The sequence below is a fragment of the Myotis yumanensis genome, unplaced genomic scaffold (assembly GCF_028538775.1).
Source record: "Myotis yumanensis isolate MYYU_CA2020_CCGP unplaced genomic scaffold, mMyoYum1.0.hap1 SCAF_1, whole genome shotgun sequence".
Classification (NCBI taxonomy): Eukaryota; Metazoa; Chordata; class Mammalia; order Chiroptera; family Vespertilionidae; genus Myotis; species Myotis yumanensis.
In genome coordinates, this window is record NW_027223752.1 from 121,080,802 (window position 1) to 121,100,415 (window position 19,614).

At 42.3% G+C, this 19,614-nt stretch overlaps 1 pseudogene; it reads left to right on the forward strand.

The window, feature by feature from the left end:
- The first annotated feature begins 12,457 nt into the window (after window positions 1-12,457).
- LOC139012755 (polypeptide N-acetylgalactosaminyltransferase 11 pseudogene) lies at window positions 12,458-13,913 on the forward strand (annotated as a pseudogene).
- Window positions 13,914-19,614: the final 5,701 nt, after the last annotated feature.

A 19,614-nucleotide genomic window follows, 5' to 3' on the forward strand; every position in this document is an offset into this window, starting at 1 on the left:
GATACATACATACAATGGAATATTATTCAGCCTTAAAACAGAAGGAAATATTACCACTTGCAACAACATAGATGGATGTGGAACACTCTATGTTAAGTGAAATAATTAGTCACAGGAGGACAAATACTGAAAAAACATACACTTCTATAAAGTATCTGAAACAGTCAAGCTTATGGAAGGAGAATAATGTTTTCCAACCGGTGGGGGAGAAATAGAAAATTGTTCAATGAGTATAAAGTTATAGTTATACAAAATAAGTTCTAGAGATTCACTGTACAACGTAGTGCCTATAGTTAACCATATGGTGTTTTACACTTAAATATTTGTGAAGAGGGTAAATTTCACATTGTGTTCTTACCACAGACAAAAACTTCCCCCCAAAATCCAACCCTCCAACAAGAAACCACAAAGGGACAGAAGAAGACTTTTGGAGGTGATGGATAAGTTTATGATCTTGATTGTGGTGACAGTATCACAGGTGTATGCATATGTTCAATTCATCAAATTGTATACATTAAATGTGTGCAGTATTTTGTATATCAATTATACCTCAGCAAAGCAGTAAATAGACATCCAGTCAATGTCATATAATAGTAGAATAAAAGACAAAAAAACCCACCGATATTCTCAGGAGACACAGAAAACACATTGACAGAATTCAACATTCTGTCATGATATAAACATTCAACAAATCAAGAATAGAAGGGAACTTCTTTAGCCTCATAAAGGAATACATGAAAAAACTCACAGATAACACTCCAGTCAATGGTGAAAAACTGAAAGATTTCCCCTTACCTAAGATAAGGAACAATTCACAAATGTCCACTCTCATCACTCTATTCCACATTGTATTGGAGGTTCTAGCCAAGACAATTAGGCAAGTAAAAGAAATAAAATACATACAGATTGGAAAGGAAGAATTAAAACTATATATTTGCAGATGACATAGATGAAATAATCTTGTATATAGAAAATTCTAAGGAACACCCACACAAATGTAATAATGACTGACATTTCTTGGGGTACTCAGCTTGTACTTTCTACAAATTATTCAATATAATCTTTACAACAGTCCTATGATGCATCATGATTCCATTTAATAGATGGGAAAGTGGAGGCATGGGGATTAGCTAAGTATCCCAAGGTTATGTAGCTAGTAAATGCTAGAGCTAGGATGTGATTCTAGGGGCTCATTTTTAACTCTTAATCTATATGTGTTTATGTTACATGTTTCTGTAGTATTGTTTAGTATCTGTAATTCAAAAAGGTCATCTTATAGAGAGGTAAGCATGCACATCAAAACAGCAATATAGTAACACAGCAATAGATGTATCCACTTGCTATGGTGATGCTACAAAAAAGGGGCATGAATGAAGCTAAGATGAAATTCGAAGGATGAATGGGGTTTGAACACAAACACAGGTATAGGGCAGTCTGCACTAAGGGAACTCTGTGAATAAAAACACGATGGTGGAAAAGTGCAGAAAAAGCTCTGTAATGACACATAGCACGATTTCGGCGTAGAATATGCAAGAAGCAATAATGGGGATAATGGCTGGAAGGATGTGTGTAGACCAGATGTGGAGGGCCTTAAATGCCAAGCCAGGAATTTGGACTTGATTTTACCAGCAGTGGGTGCCGTGGGAAATTTTGATCAAGGGCTGTGAATTAATTCAATCTGGTAGTACTGAGTAAACTTTGTCTGATTGGGGGAATCATCTGAAAATATAAAAATACTAGAGGCCCGGTGCACAAAAATTTGTGCACTGGCGGGGGATAATCCCTCAACCCCACTTGTGCCCTCTCACAGTCTGGGACCCCTCAGGAGATAATGACCTGCTGGCTTAGGCCCGCTCCCGAGTGCAGAGGGCAGGCCCAATCCCTAGGTGCTTGCCCCGCAGCCCCTAGTCGGGCTCAGAGCAGGGCCGATTGGGGAGTTGGGGCACCACCCCCTGTCATGCACAGAGCAGGGCGGATCAGGGGGTTGGGGCGCTGCCCCCTGTCATGCACAGAGCAGGGCCCATCAAGGGGGTTGGGGCTCCATACCCTGTCACACACACAGCAGGGCCGATCAGGGGGTTGGGGAGTTCCCCCCTATCAGGCACAGAGCAGGGCTTATCAGGGGGTTGGGGCGCCTTCCCCTGTCACGAACAGAGCAGGGCAGATAGGGAGGTTGTGGCCCCACCCTCTGTCACACAGAGCCGCAGGGCAATCAGGGGGTTTGGGAGCTGCCCCCTGTCATACTGCTCCAGGGGCCAGGAGGCCTCGCAGCTCCACTGATCCCGGTGCCGGGAGGCCTCGCGGCTCTGCAGATCCCGGTGCTGGGAGGCATATTACCCTTTTACTATATAGGATAGAGGCCTGGTGCACAGGTGGGGGCCGGCTGGTTTGCCCTGAAGGGTGTCCTGGATCAGGGTGGGGGTCCCCACTGGGGTGCCTGGCCAGCCTGGGTGAGGCGATGATGGCTGTTTGCAGCTGGTCACACCCCCTTCAGGGTGGGGGTCCCCACTGGGGTGCCTGGCCAGTCTGGGTGAGGTGATGATGGCTGTTTGCAGCTGGACACACCCTCTTCAGGGTGGGGGTCCCCACTGGGGTGCCTGGCCAGCCTGGGTGAGGGGCTGAGGGCCTTTTTCAGGCTGGCGGGTGACTGAAGCTCCCAACATCTCCTTTTTTTCTTTCTTTTTTTTATTCTGGGATTTATTTACCTTCTATGGCTGTCACTGGAGCTGAGAGCTGGCTTTAGCTCTGAGGCTCAGCTCCAGCTCTGAGACTTCAGCTGCTGAAAGCAGGTTTCTGGGCTTTGTTTACCTTCTGTATTTGAAACTTTGTTGCAACTCCAGCTCTGAGATCCTGGCTGACTGAAAGCAGGTTTCTGGGTTTTGTTTAGTTTCTATATTTGCAACATAGTTGCTTAGACTGCAGCTCAGAGGCCGGCAGCGGCAGGTGGGGAACCTTGGCTTTCTCTGTCACTGGAGCAAGCAAGCCTCCTGTTCGCTTCAGCTGCCTGGCTGCCGGCTGCCATCTTGGTTGGCAGTTAATTTGCATATCTCGCTGATTAGCCAATGGGAAGGGTAGCGAAGTTACAGTTAATTACCATGTTTCTCTATTATTAGATAGGATAAGATCATAAGTCCTTCTGCCATTTATTCTGATTCAGTAGGTCTTGGGCAAGGCCTGGACACCTGTGTTAAAAACAAACAAACAACACATGTGATCCTTATGATTAGGATTGTATGGGCAACCCTAGCATAAGGAAAGCCTGAAAGCAGGAGAGAAGTTGGGAGCCCATTGCTATAGTTTGAATGAGAGGTAGTGGACAGTTGCAGACTTGGCGGTGCCCTTCCTGATGGCACGGGAGCAGATAGGCTCACTAGCTGTGATAGAGGTAGAATTAATAAGGCTTCGTGCCTGAATATGAAAGAGAAGGGAAACACAATGACTCAAAAGAGTTTGGCCTGGATTTCTGGAAGATGTGAGTGCCGTTAACCTCACTGGAGAATCCAAGAGTGGGAGAAACATCTTTAAGCTTGAATATAGCAGTGCTAATTTTGAGATGCAAGTGGAGATTTCTCCGTGCAGTTGGAATGTGAGGTCTGCATCCCTGGAAAGAGTTTGGGAGCCAAGGTATAGATTTGAGAGTCATCAGACAAGAGTTAACAATTCAGGACATGTGACTAGATACCAAAGGGATGAAAACTGTCTACAAAACTTTGGGGAAACAAGAAAGAGAAAGGGAGGAACAATCTGAGAACAAAGAAGGGTTGTAAATGAGTGCAGTGTTAAGAAATCAAGGGATAGAAAACTTTAAGTCTTAAATGATGAATGCACAAACTTCTGTTTCATTCTATTGGCCTTGTAATTTAGTTGTTATTTAATTCTTAGAGTCATGGCAGACATGGGAATATTTAACATAAATGCAGCTGGATAGTCAGATCAACAAGTAACTTTAGAGAGGTGCCAGAATTCTGAGTAATTCTTCCTCTTTCTCGTAGTCTCTTGAAGATTAAAATTGTATATATAAATCTTTTATTGCCTGGTTAATTCAAAGTGGTTTATTTGTATAATATACCTTATTCTTTCAATTGGCCAATCATTTTTATTTAGGGTGGGACAAAGGAGGTTTACAGTTGTTTGTATAGAAAATAAAAACCTTACTTTTGCCCCACCCTATATATGTGGTTTTTAAGTTTCTTGTAATAATTCAAATTTATGTAATTTTGAAAGCTTGTTCTATGCATTGCTGTGCCATTTTATATCATGCTGTTGTCATAGCAACTGGTTATATCCACTTCCTTTTCACCTGAATCTCTCAGTCCCGCCACTGAAAATTACATGCAAATGTGAGCTTCCATGTGGTATAGGAAGGGTAGGATGAATGGGGAAATTTTGATTTGCTTTTTCTGTGATAAGGAGGTTAAAATTCCGAAGACTCAACACCAGCATGTATTTTGCAGAAAGTTAGAGAAGGGACAAAACCTTGATTGGAAGCAACAAACAATGGTAGTGGGAAAAAGGGAGGTGGGCTAATCTCTGGGGCCTGAGGAGGGTGACAGGAGAGCATCCCAGACTGAGGAGTGACCTGAGGCTGTAATGTGGCAGGAGGCTGTGGACTCCCAGGCTCACCCACTCTGAGCCCTGCAAGTGTCCGTGACTAACTGTCTCAGCTTACAAGAACAACCAGCACCAACTAGGAGCTGGAGGCATCCCCTTTCTGTCTCGGAGATAGGAAACCTTGATGTGCCAGGAGAGGCTCCACCCCTTACCCAGGCAGGGCTGTAGAGGGGAGAAGAGGGCTTTTGCAATGGCTTTTGCAAAGGGCTTTTTCCCATTGTAGCATTTCTGAAATCTGTAGGGAAAACTACAATATTGTAGTCAGCTACCTTCTGAGTTTAACAGGCTTCTGTAGACCAGTCTGAGAGGTACAATACAAGGATTTCAAGTATGGCCCCTGGAACTCATGTGGATCTGAGTTTAAATTCCTGCAAGAACACTTATTCCTTGTGTGACTTTGGGCAAATTACTTAACCTTTCAATGCCTCAGTTCTCTCCTTTATAAAATGGGTATAATTACATCTTCCTCATTCATTTTAATGATTTGCTGATATTTTATGTATACAAAAGCACTAAGCATCGTGTGTAGCATATAATAAATGGTTAAATTGGTAGTTAATATGGTAAATGTATTCTAATTTCTAACAAGCACCTGGAAGAGACTTTCCTTATAGCTGCATCTACATGCTGCTGTGAAAAGCCCAGCTTGAATAACATGGCTTTGCTGTACTGGCTCATTCTTAGCAGCAATTTAAATGGGCATTCTTTAGTAGGGACAAGAAAAAACTGACCGTCTGTTAGCAAAAACTGGCTTTCTCTTAGCAAAAGTTATATACCTTGTTTTTCATGTTCAAAATGTGAAGCTATTTATATGTACTGAATATTATACAACACTTAAAACGTATTTAAAATAGTCTCTCAGTGTTCCATCATTTATTATTGGCTAGCATTAGCCATACTCATGAAGGACAGAGATACCTTACTGGGGGTTAGTTACAAAATCTTCATAAAAATGAACAGGGTGGGGCAAAAGTAGGTTTACAGTTGTGTGTATGTGAAAGTTATTCTCATATTATTATTAATTATTGTATTATTTTCCATTTGAACAGCTATAAACCTACTTTTGGCCTACTCTGTATAGAGCAAATAAAAATCATTTCTTATTTCATATCTCTCTGAGATGTGTGGAGGAAAATATATGCCCTTTGTTTTGTCTCTAATTAATCTGGTCCTTAACAGTTAAAAAAATAACTGTTAACTTTATATGATTTTATGCTTCCCTCAAGATTTAAAGAGTATGTTTAAGTAAAGTTCAATTTCTAGAGGTAAAAATGGTTAATTTTCAAATTTTCGTCCCTTTCTCTTCCCATGTCTCTTGTAGAGATTGTTTTTGATGTTTGGGGAGAGGAAAGTGAGGTGTGACCGTGTGGTGGGCAGTGTCTGTGGCTTCTGTGTTATCTGGGACTATGATCGCCATTATTAGCCTGCAGGCTGTCTGCCTCACATGACTCAGAGTTGGCTTTTCTCCCTCTGTGAGGAAGAGGGACTTCCACGCTAGTTCCCCTAGTGCGGAGAAATGACCCAAGGTTGACCCCCAATAATTCCAGTGTTCATATGTTAGTGCAATCCTCTCCCCTTGATTTGGGGTGAGACCTGTGTATTGCTTCTAACCAACTGAATGTAGCAAAGGTTATGGGATGTTATGCCTGTGTGTCTGAGTTTAAATTCCTGCAAGACCACTTACATTATATGGCAAAGGTGAAGGGATATTACAGACATAATCAAGATCTTGAATCAGATTTAGTAAATACAAGGAAGGTTATCAGGCGAGCCCGGTTTAACCAGGTGAAAGTCCTTAAAAGAAGGACCAGCACTCCCTGAGGTCAGAGACTCCAAGCAGCAGAGACTCTCCTTGTGGATCTGATGACATAAGCAGCATGTCGTTGATACCCATGTGGCAAGGAACCGTGGGTGGCCCTGGATCTGAAGGTGGCCTCAAGCTAGCAGCCAGCAAAAATCCAGGGCCATGACGAAATGAAAGCTACCAACAACGTGAATGAAGGGGGAAGATGATCCTTTGAGGCCTTAAAAGAAAAACGCAGCCTGCCAACACCTTGATTGCCGCCTTGTGAGACCCTGAGCAGAGGGCCCAGGTAACCAATGCCTGAACACCTGACCACAGAAACTGTGAGATAAAACGTGTATTATCTTAAGCTGCTAAATTTGTGGTAATTTATTACATGGCAACAGAAATCTAATACACCTGCAATATCTACCTTCCCACAAGCAGTTTCCTGTCTCTGAAGTTAGCTCTGTCTCTCATTCAGCTGGAACCTGACCTGCTCTGTGCTCTTGCCTCAGGACCCCTTTGCCCCCACGATAGCGCACCTTCTGCCAGTCTCCTTGGCTGTTCTTCAGCTACTTCTGTGTCTCATCTGTGCCACAGGAGAACTAGGTGTGTTGTTGACTCAAAAGTGGGGCTGGTTTGCCCAGTATCTAGACAGCCAAATAAACTGACACTGGGTTACACTGAAAGAAAAGAGAGGATATATTTCAAAGGTACTGCTGAAAGGAGAACAGAAAGCTGGTGGTCAAAGACCTGAACTTCCCAATGGTTTATATTCTGAGTCTTTTAAGAGAAAAAGAAGGGGAGAGGGAAAAAATTATGAGTAAGGGGTTTGGGATCATGGGCTGTGTGTATTGGTCAGTTATGATGTAAGTTTCCATGATCTTCTTAATCTGATTTATTTCTCCCTTGGTGTCATCCTGTCTAAGGACTTCATTACTGGGGTCAAGAGGTCTGTATGCTTACGGGCAGCCCAAAGTTCTGCAACCCACTTTGGGATTGTGTGTCAGAGATGTTACCTTAAGAGAAGGAAAACAGATCTATATATCTTATGCTTGGTGGGCTACATCCTTTTCTTATCTCAAGCAATATACTGCCTGAAACCTGTTTCACAGGCAGGTTTCAAGACTTCTGGACATGGCTGTATTCTTTCCTAATCTTTAATTGGAAATCATGACAGCCAGATAACCAGGGCCAAAGGTATTGTTTTTAAATTCCTCTGGCCGGGCAAATCATCAAATGAACAGCAATAGATTAATAGGAGAAAATGTATACAGTCTATTTTATGAATTCATACTTGGGGGGGCCATAAGAATAGAGACCCAAAGAAATATTGAGTTGTTGAGGTTTATGTTCCATTCTGAAGCTAGGGATAAAAGGGTTGTGATCTGAAATTTTATAAAGGTTAGAGCCCTGGTGCATGAATTCGTGCACGGGTGGGGTCCCTCAGAGTGGACTACAGGGATCGGGCCGAAACTGGCAGTCCAACACTGCCTGCCTCTCCTGTGTGCCGCTCCTGCTCATCCTGGTCCCACTGCGCCTGCCATGAGCTCGCGCCCAGTCAGTCCTGACTGGGAGAGGCTTGTACCACCATAGCGGTGCTTACCAGCCGTGAGCCCTGTGCCTGGCATCTGTCCCGAGGGGGGTGGGTTGGGGGGCTGGGACGTGATCGGCCCTCCCAGCGGGTGGTGGGATGCCCTTGCTGGCCTGGGATCTGGATCCCTCCCGCTGACATTCGCGCTGGTTGTTGGGAGCCATCTGGCGGCCACTTTTATATCGTTTCTTCCGTGTGGAGTGCCTAGGGAGGGGAAGTGGCTTCAGTGCCCGAGGCCGACTTCCAGGAGGCTGGCAGCACTGTCAGGATCATGCTGGTGGTGCCGGTCTGTCAGTGCCTGGCCAATTCTCCGGAGATTAGACCTGCAGGACTACTGAGGGAGTGAGTGGCTGCCGGCCAGTAGGACAGGTCGGTCCGCTGAGTGGTGCTCCCACTGTGGGAGTACACTGACCACCAGAGGGAAGCTCCTGCATTGAGCATCTGCCCCCTGGTGGTCAGTGTGCATTATCGCGACCAGTCGACTAGTCTTTCGGTCATTCAGCCTCTTAGGCTTTTATAGGAAAGGCATCACATAGACGTGGAAAAGCAAATGTTTGGTAGATAAATGTTTGCTGGGCTATCTCCATGTAAATGACCCAAAGCAGGTCCATGAAAAAGGTGAAGGGATTAAGCAAAAAATAAAAAATAAATAAAACAAAAAAATTCCTTTGAGTCAGTTAAAAGTTTTCCCCCTGAATCTTTTGTTTCTTAATAATCATCTTAAAATTAATATCCCAAAAGGCATATGTTGGGGTGGCAAACTATGCTTCCCTTCACAGAGGAGCCATGCCTCTTCCTGATACTGATGTAGTTAGCTAGTCGTTAGTAACAGGAAAGGAGCAAAAAGGAGGCCACTCAGTATAAGCATGGCCATCTGGGCAGCTTCTCAGGAAGCTGCAACTTCACACTCCACAGGGAACCACTGGCCCATTCCCTACAGATCACTGGAGGAAAGGGTCCAACAAAGGGGGAGATGGGTGCATGCTCAGTGAGTGGGGTGACACAGGGAATGTGCCTGACAGTCAAACCTGGGTAACTTGGATTGGATATAGTAGGCAGGGCCATTGCAAGCCCACAAAATGTTGGAGATACATAATCCCCTAAAAAAGGCACTTGCTCTCTTGGCTCTCTCTCTCTTGACTCTCTGATTCCTTTGACTTTGCACCTGCCGGTGTTGCCTCCGTGGCCATGTGGCCACGTGGACCACACACAATGAACTGATGGACGACAGCGGGTAACAGAAACTAAGCTGTTCTGATGCTGGACTGGTCACTGCTCCAAAGTGAAGTGAACACTCGGCACTTGCTTTGATTTTAGTCCTGCTGAAGGCAAAATGGGACTTCCTCCTTGGCAGGACAAAGGGAAACGGGACCTTGGAAACTCAGCGGTTTGATTCCACAGAAATAAAGCTTTTGACAATATCTCATTCTCCCGTGCGAGTGTCAGAAAATTCCTTTTCTCAGGATATCACAAGAAGATACTCCCACTAGCAACCGGTGGAAACTAGGACCTCTCCCACTGATAACATTGTGAGGGCTAATTTAACAAGTCTAACTAAAAGCTAACTTCGAGTATACCTAGTCTTTTGAGAAAATTAATCAAGTTCCTAAGTAATTACCAAACAAGGTCAAATACATTTAAGTGTATCTACTTTTGACTTCTTATTACAGAAAAACTAAAAGAGACATTTGAATCTGTTAATAAAAATCTTCTGTGCTTTGTTGTTGACAGCTTCCCCCTTTTTTTTCTGAAGAGCACCTCCAGACATGTGTTATGACATTATCCATAGCTATTAAGGAGGAAGCATGAGTCCTGTGACCCTGTGCCATGTCTCAGATTAGTGGCTGGGCTATCACTGCTTACTGCTTAATCGGGTCCTTGCTGTGTTTGGCACATCCCTACTTTTTAATTAGCACCTGCCAATACTGTTGCCTGCCTTAGGACTCAAGTCACCCGCCTATTGTTGAGGAGCGGGAGGTGGAGGAGGCGGAGGCTCACAGAGGGGTGCTTGCTCGGTTTCAGGGAGAGCTGCTCAGAAATGCTAAATTGTAGCACCTCTCTTTACCTGACCAAACTGTACTGACAAATTGATGTGGCAGCTCCTCAGGTTGGTGTGAGCCCCACAGGAGGAACCTTTCTTCAGGAGTCCTAAACAGAAAATGGGTTTTTCAGTGTTAGCGTCTGATGCACAGAAATCAGGACACACTTCTGCTGATCTCACTGCCTCTCGTCTCTTCTTCCACAATCTCCTTGGGGAGGCCATGGAGAAGCCTCCTTCCTGCCTCCCAGCATACATTCTCTTTCTTTGAGAGAACAGCCAGCTACATGCCTTCATTATCACAAATGTGTTTTCTACTCTAGGGGAGAATTCTGAATTTGGCAGTTCCAGGCTGAATTGCAAACTCCAGGCTTGGTTGCTGTTAAAAGAGAAGAGAAAGGAATTTACAAATTCCTTCATCCATCCATCCATCCATCCATCCATCCATCCAATATCTGTTGAATGTCTACTGTGTACTGGGCTGTTTATGGGAGATACAACAGTAAACAAAACAGAAAATACTTGTTACCTGGGAGATTATAGTCTTTCAAAATGAATACCTGACATTCGAGGCTATTTCTTGCTGCATAATTTTATTTTGCATATAAGAAGCTTTCTCTTTTCAATCTTTCCATGAAAAAAGTCCCCAGTCAGATGTCAATGAAAGTGATAGTCTCTCACTAAAAAAGGCAGAAGAAAAGCACATTAACAATGTTCAAAATCTTACCATCATTGAAAATATTTAAAAATGATGTTTTTCTGCATTTAGTGTTAGAAGTTTTGTTTTATTTTTCATATTTTTTTCTGAAATCCTTTTTACCTTCTAAGTTTATTTAGTAGTTTTTCAAAGAAGACAATGTATTAGGAGAAATATTAGATAGAACATTAGAATTTGAATAGAATGAGTAAAGTATTTCCAGGAATCTGTACTATGCCATTTAGTGTTTCCTCAGAGTTTCAGGTGATTGAGAGTATTGACCTGAAGTAACTATCAGCCGGCATGCCTCAGGTACTGATGTGGCCTGTGGTTGTACTGTGAATCTTGTACATGTACTCTGCAAAATACTCAATAGAGGTCAGTTGGTACCAATGAGAAGTGTTTTCTAAAAAATCAATTTTACTGAAAAAATTTCACTTAATGTCATTGTTTTTGCAAGAGGAGGCCACTTTCAATTTTATTAGTTATAGAAGGAGTTATGTGTGGAAACTTGATATAATTGGTACAATATTTTCAGTATGTTCCATTGATATTTTAGTACCTGCTATGGACTGAATGTTTGTGTCCCCCTCTCTTCCCCATTCAACAATGTGATGGTGTTTGGAGATGGGACCTTTGAGAGCAATTAGGTGATGAGTGTGGAGCCCCCATCATGGGTTAGTGTTCTTATAAGAAGAGACATTAGAGAGCTTGCTTCCCGTGTCTCTCTGCCATGTGAGGACTCAGTCGGAAGGCAGCCCTCTGCAATCCAGGAAGAGAGCTCTCATCAGAACCCGACCCTGCTGCACACGGATCGCAGACTTCCCAGCCCCTAAGACTATGAGAGATAAATTTTTGTTGTTTAAGCTCCCATGTATGGCAATTGGTTACAGCAACCTGAGATAAGATATATTGACTTCTAAAAAATTGGTTCTGGACTGAGCCACCCTTAAATTTTCGTGGTGTGTGTGTGTGTGTGTGTGTGTGTGTGTGTGTGTGTGTGAAGTGCCATTATACAAGTACATGACAGTCTTAGCTGGTTTGGCTCAGTGGATAGAGCATAGACCTGCAGACCAAAGGGTCCCAGGTTTGATTCCAGGCAAGGGCACATGCTGGGTTTTGGGCTCAATCCCCAGTAGAGGTCATGCAGGAAGCAGCCAATCAATGATTCTCTCTCATCATTGATGTTTTTATCTTTCCCTTCCTCTCTGAAAAAAAAAATTTTTTTTAAAGTAAGTGACAGAGATCTTGGTAGAGGTGTTTGGGGACTCATGTGGCAATTCCATTACTGCATTTCCTCTAGTTAGTGGCTAATGGAGAATATGGTGTCAGCATATAGTTATGATTTTGTTTGTGTCATTTACTGCAAATGTGGATACTGCAAAATAATAACCTTTATAACTAGGCTAGTGCAACAGCTTATAAGATTAGGATATACTTAATGAGGGAAAGAAATGCCAAAAGGAAAAAACTGATAAAGACACTAGGAAGTCTAACCTCTTTTCTTTATACCACAAGATGTGTGCTGAGTACTGTTTTCATGTAAAGACAGTATGGCAGACTCAGACCAGAGTTAAAAAAAAGTAAAATAACAAAGTGCAACCAATGTCATTCAGAAAATTTGGAACACTGTAATTCAATTATATTGTCTGCCACTGGTAGAACGTTTTAATTTTCATGTACTTCACTGGTACAGCAACTATGCACAGAAGGTAACCAATTGATACGCCAATGTGTAGTTCCATCTGGGGTAATATGGCAGATAAAAGAGACTTAGTTGGTTTTCTACATCAACATTTTACCACTTGGGACAAAACCTGGCTAGAGAACCTGGCTATGATGATCAACTGAATGCTGTCTCTGTGTCATTCCTTCTTCGCTGACTCCATCCACACCTTTGGGAACCCCTGGACCTGCTGGAGCTGGACCCCAACCTCTGGCGCCCGTGTCCTTCATTCTTCGCCGACTCTGTCCACACCTTTGGGAACCCCTGGACCTGCTGGGGCTGGACCCCAACAGAACTGCACTTCAAATGGGATCTTATTCTCCTTTCTGAGCTCAGAGGACCAGAAGGAGCTACTGTACCACCTGCAATGGCGGGAGGACTATTTGCCATGAATAGAAGCTACTTCAGTGAACTCGGGCAGTATGACAGCAGCATGGATATCTGGGGAGGAGAAAACTTGGAAAGATCATTTCAGATTTGGATGTGTGGGGGTAAGCTCTTCATCATCCCTTACTCCAGAGTCAGACATATTTTCCGGAAAAGGCGACTCTATGGTTCCCCTGAAGGCCAGGACACAACTCCTTGAGGCTGGCACACGTTTAGTTGGATCAGGGGTCCTCAAACTATGGCCCGAGGGCCACATGCAAATACAAATATTGTATTTGTTCCCGTTTTGTTTTTTTACTTCAAAATAAGATATGTGCAGTGTGCATAGGAATTTGTTCATCGTTTTTTTTTAAACTAGAGTCTGGTCCTCCAATGGTCTGAGGGACAGTGAACTGACCCCCTGTTTAAAAAGTTTGAGGACCCCTGGGTTGGATGAATATAAAGAGCAGTATTTTTCCTTAAGACCTGACTTGAGGACAAGAAGCTATGGAAATGTCAGTGAGTGTGTTGAATTGAGGAAGAAGTTGGGTTGTAAATTATTTAAATGGCACTTGGATAGCATTTACCCAGAGATGCAGTTATCTGGGCCCAATGCCAAACCCCAGTAACCCATTTTTATCAACAGAGGGCCAAAACACCCCAAAATTCTTCAGCATGGAAGGCTTTATCACCACCAAACTGGCAAATGTCTAGTGGCTCAGAGCTGCCCAAGTCAGAAGAGAAGCCTAGTAGTGCTTAAGGTATGTGACTACAGTGACCCAAATCAGATCTAGATTTATAATGAAGAGCATGAATTGGTTTTAACTAATCTCCTTTGCCTGGATATGTCAGAAACTCGATCATCTGACCCACCCCAACTCATGAAGTGCCATGGGTTGGGAGGATCTCAGCAGTGGACCTTTGGGAAGATACCAGGTGTCAGTTGGACAGTGCCTGAAAGTGGCTGATCTACTGAGTCACAAAGGCTATGTTGCTATGGCAATCTGTGAAGACTCCTCCGAACAGCAGTGGCATTTGGAATGTCAAGGTAGAAGCAACACCTGGAATGAAATGCTGTCTTCCTGGGAAGATTAGCAGAGGTGAAACAGCAGACATTCTATATTGTCTACATCAGAGCACCAAGTGACCATCAGGAGGTGAAGAAGTATGTGACATTAAGGCCATTTCTAGGCCACTGGTAAGGAATTTCTTACTTAATGGTAGGAAACCAGGATACAGTTTTAATATAAAGAGTCAGGTTTATACAGAAGGATAATACCCAGGCAATTGCTGGGTCTATTCAAATTAGCTTTTAATTCTTTTTAATCCCCTTTAATGGAATGGAACATGTCATGATTTTCTTTCTTAGAATACTTCATAGTATACAGTTAACTTTAAGCAAACTGAATCCACGCGTTGTTTATATGATCATATTTAAGAGGTGGTTAACTACTGTAAATTTTTTGGTGAATTATGGCACTATATACATTTAAAATAAAAAATCCTTTTAATTAAAAAGAAAAAAACATTTTACCACTTGGGTTCTATGAAATATAAATAAACATCTAAGGTATAGATGAAATGGGGAAAATAACTGAGTAAATAAAGCAGAGGCAAGAGGTCTTGATATTTTTAGGAAATTAATGTGTTTTTTAAAAAATAAAAATTTCAATTGTAGCTCAGTATGTAAAATCTGCCATTACAAATAATTCATCTTCTCCCAATTTGAATCTTTCCTAAACTCATAGTTTACCAAATACAAGAGTTATTAGAAATGCAAATGGTGATAAGTACTATAAATAAGTGGTAACAAAACACCTCAAAGTTACATGAAAGAAAGATCCCTTGTGCTATTTAGTGCTTAGGGTGTTTTGTCTATTGTTTTTATTACTCATTGTTTAGAGAGGTGTTGGGATCCTGACAGGTGGGCGGGGGGGCGGGGCAGGAAACTTTGAGGACCAGGTGATGAGGGGTTGGGTCCTGGGCGAGGACAATGAAGGGATAGTGAGACAGGATGGCCAAGAGAGCTGCTACCAACAGAGAGAGCGCTTCCCTATTCCTGGTGTGGAGAGGGTTTGGTTGTTGAGGTGCCTCAGGGGGAGAGCAGACACTAGTTCCAGCACTGCCTGTGGTTTTCCAGAAGGGAGGCATCACCTGCCAGGTTTTCATGTAGGAGAGCCAGCAACAAAACAAAGAAGAAATGGCTGCTTGAGGAGAAGCTGAGAGAGAATTTCTGGCTGTTTTAAGACTTGGCATCTAGAGTGGAGTCCTGGCAGAAAGAACACAGAAGCAAACCTTACTGCTGGGTCTTACATAAATGTTAAGGAAAAGGACAGAGCATGTGGTCAGGGACAAAGATAATGACTTTTGCAGATTGCAGCCACTGGAATTTTCAGGGCCCAGAAGCAGTGTATCTATGTAATGTATGATATGTGGATGTGTAGCATTTTTGGCTATTTAAGTACTCATAACTTTCTAATTCCCCAGCCTGTTTTATTCTTTTTTTAAACATGGCATTTATCACTATCATATGATATATCTGTTTATTGTCAATTTCCTTCTACTGGCTTTATAAAGGGAGGGACTTTTTGGCTTCATTTATTTCTGTGTATACAATGGTACCTGAGACATAGTGGATACTGAAATAATTATACATAACTGTGGTTATATTCACAGTAGTCTGGGAAAGGACTGGGGGAGGGGCAGAAAATATGAGTGTTAGGGTATGGTGGTTTAAAAAATGCCTATAACCTATTAAAAATACCAGAGTGAAATAGTGGGTACTAGAGGGTTGGGGAAGAGATAAGAGTGATAGTATTTAAGAGTAAAAACTTATACTAACTAGTAAATAATGCACAGTATAATGAAATAACAATAATATTGCACTATACTAGCAATTATATAATGTGATAAGTATTCCTATATTGGCAATTGTATTATAATACTAGAGGCCTGATGCATGAAATTTGTGCAAGAGAAGGCCTTCCTTCCCCTGGCTGCGGGCACCGGCTTCCCTCTGACCTGGGCCCTGGGATTCCCCCATAGCCCTGGCTTCGTCCGGAAGGTTGTCTGGTCTAATTAGCATATTACACTTTTATTATTATAGATATAGATGTATCAAACTTACATGCTGTACACCTTAAACTTACACAATGTTACAAGTCAAATTTATTCAAATAAAAAATAATAATAACGATGCCCACACATTCTTCCCTTCAAAATGTGGAGCCCTATTTCTCTCCAGCTGAGTGTGGGCTATACTTAATTGACCCACTTCTGATGAACTGACTGTGGCAGAACTGGTGGGTATAACTTCTCAGTCTAGGCTGTAAAAGACATTGTGGCTTTTTCCTTGTTCACTCACTCTTTGTTTCCTCACAGTGGGGGAAACCACCTGTCGCATCCTGAGGATACTCCAGCAGCCCTGTGGAGGGGCCCCGGTGGCAAGAGCTGTTGTTCTGGCCACAGCCAGAGAAGAACTGAAGATCCTGCCAACAACCACACATGTGAGCTTAGAAATGGATCCTCCAGCTCCAATCAAGCCACTGGCTGCCTGCAGCCCCTGTCATCATCGTGTCTGCAACTTCACAGGAGACCCTGAGTCAGATCACCCAGCTAAGGCACTGCTGAACTCTGACCCACAAAACGGAGGTAACACATATCATTGTTTTAAGCCACTAAGTTTGGGGATACTTTGTTATGCAGCAACAGATAGCTATAATAGGGAGAAATCTGGCACCCAGAAATGCTTCATAAATCTGTTAGCTGGGAAGCAATTAAAGAAAAATTGCATGGATGAAGATGCACACATCTATTCCCACATATTTTAATTTCTGTTTTCCATTTGGTCTCGTTTTTTTTTGGAGAAGACCAGATTTTTACATTTTTATAACATCCTGTGATGCCTACTATCCTGCACATTATCAATGGCTAATGAATGATGATAACAAGTTCTGCATTTTTATGATAAAGTTCTCAGATAGGACAAGGCAGTTTCTATACCCAGATGTCTTTCCCTTTTTCTATTCAGTTCCATTGTGGAAGACAGGATTTGTCCTATCTGGGGAATGCAGAAACATGGCCCTGCGTGCGTGTATGTGAAAGAGAACAATCTCTAACAACTGTGGCATAGCTTTTCAAATCACATCACATACATGCAGCTGGAAAATATGTACAAAAGAAGATTCAAACTGCTTCATCATCAATTAGTGCTTTTCCTTAAAATTTTGCTGAAATACAGTTTTTAGCTAAATAAGTTTTAATTAACTGCTGGTCAGAAAAAATTGGTGCAGAAATATGTTTTCTTTTAACTAAAAAAGATCATTTGTTGCAAAATGTTAATGCAGAATATTGAATGATATTAGATATTTGGAAAGGATTTCTCTTAGATTTAAAAATATATATATTTTATTGACCTTTTTACAGAAAGGAAGGGAGAGGGATAGAGAGCTAGAAACATTGATGAGAGAGAAACATCGATCAGCTGCCTCTTGCACACCCCCCACTGGGGATGTGCCCGCAACCAAGGTACATGCCCTTGACTGGAATCGAATCGGGACCCTTCATTCCACAGGCCGACGCTCTATCCACTGAGCCAGACTGGCCAGGGCTCTCTTAGATTTTTGAAGGAAAACTGTATAGTTTCTTTTTGAGATTTTATTGTGCCACAATCTCTTTCTCAGCATTCAGAAATGGAAAGTGTTGATGAAGCCATCTATCTTAAACCTTGGGTGGTGATATTGGCTTTGGGGTAAGAGTAATCTGAGTCTCACCATTTACAAGTTATATGACCTTGGACAAATAATTTAGCTTTACTGATGCTCAGCTTTCCCATCTGCAGCACCCCTCCCATTCATTCACTGTAACAATTCAGTGGATGATGACAATAGTGATCTATGCACTGCCAATTCACACGGAGATGGTGCTTAAAATGACCTTCAAATTGGAACAAGGATTCTACCCTCCTTCCCCAATGAGGTAATCTATAGGGTCAATAGGGCATGGTTTCAATTACAGGCCAATAATTCATTAATACAAATATGATACAAAGAAAGGCTAAGTGGGATGAACACTCTTGGGGTTAAAATCGGCTGTTATCTGAGTGTGTCAGCAACATCATGATATAAAAGGGCACAGCCATGGTCCTTCCAGCACTCTTTGCCTGTGTCAGGCATGTTTTAGAATATGAATCCAATTTAGGCCATATAATTTCGAAGTTGTGAATAGATATACTGTATGTGATCCAGTAAAGGTGTGTATGTGTGTGTGTGTGTGTGTGTGTGTGCCAGGATGGTATAACTCAGCAAAGGTTAGATGGGTGACTTAATTACATCTTGACAAACCTGGCAAATACAGATTCTGTGCTTGAGACTTCCTCATTAGTGAAGAGGTGAGGATTTTCCTATTTTTTTGTAGGCTCATTCCTCTGACCAGATAGTAGTGTGATATAGACTTAGGAGTGATGAAGTTGCTTTAACCCTCATTGTCTTTGGATCAGAACAATGTGACAAATATGAAAATTAACACCAGCTGACAATTAGCATATAACTATGTTCCAGGCAACATTGTTTTTCATATAGATCATGTAGCCTGACAACCTTCCCCCCACCTCTTTGTGGCCGTCTTAAGATGGAGGTAATATTTGTAGCTACTGTTGGCATGGTGGTAATTACCCTGCTTAATCATTTCACCTCTCCGATCCCAACTACCTCACTCTCCACTAGTGGTTAGTATTCTAGAGCCCCTCCTTCCTTTGAGTTTTTGTTACTGTTCACCCTGGAATATTTCCATCACCTATTTTTTCTTCTGCTCTTCCCCCTCAAATAACTTACTGCTATTAAAAAAACACATTTAGCCTTGATGACTCTCTCATATGGAGGCAGTCATTTATTCAATGTGCTTTGTTCTAGGCATGGGAGACGGAGTGGTGAATAAGCATGCACACACCTTTCCTTACATTCTGGTGAGGGGAGATAGGTAATAAATAGGATAATGAAGTGAAATATGTAGCACAACAGAGAATATAGGTACTAAGGAGGGAGCAGGAGTAGGGAGGTAGAGATGGGTGGAGAAGGAGTTGTTGTTTTAACTAGAATGTTTACGGAAAACCTTACTGCAAAAGTGGCTTCTGCACAGGGCTGGAGGAGGTGAAGAGCTAACTGTTGCTATAACCTCAGCTGGGCCCCCATCAATGAGCAATGATTATTTTATCTCAGTGTCATGTCATCTCACTTTCCTAAATCTCTCTTTAAGCTCCTGCCATATCCTTACCCTTTATGAGATCAAGATGCATCCTCCCTTACCTGGTAGGACTGAGAGCACAAAACATATTCTGCTGACATTTATTGAAAGCCAGCTAAACAGAATGATCAAATAATCCTGATCTCTTGGAGTTTATATTCTAGTGGCCTTATTTTCTAGCATTACATTACCCACTCCCTTCTTTTTGAAAATGTCTTCATCTTTATTTCTCCAGATTTTTTGAGATATAATTGACGAATAAAATTGTAAGATACTTAAAGTGCACAACATACATGTATACATTGTGAAAGGATTACTCCATCTAGTTAACGAACATATCTATCCGCTCACATCTTTAGCTATTCTTTACTTTCTACTATTTAAAAGAAGTATCTTTTACCATCCATTTGTGCTATCGATCCCACCTTCTTCCACCTTCCTCTGAAACTTAGTGCTGCCAATAACTCCCCTTTCTTTTGTCAAATATCAAGCTTCCTACTGCTTACAAATGTGTTGAGAACTCCCTACTCCTAAAACCCCTTCTCTTGATTCTCCT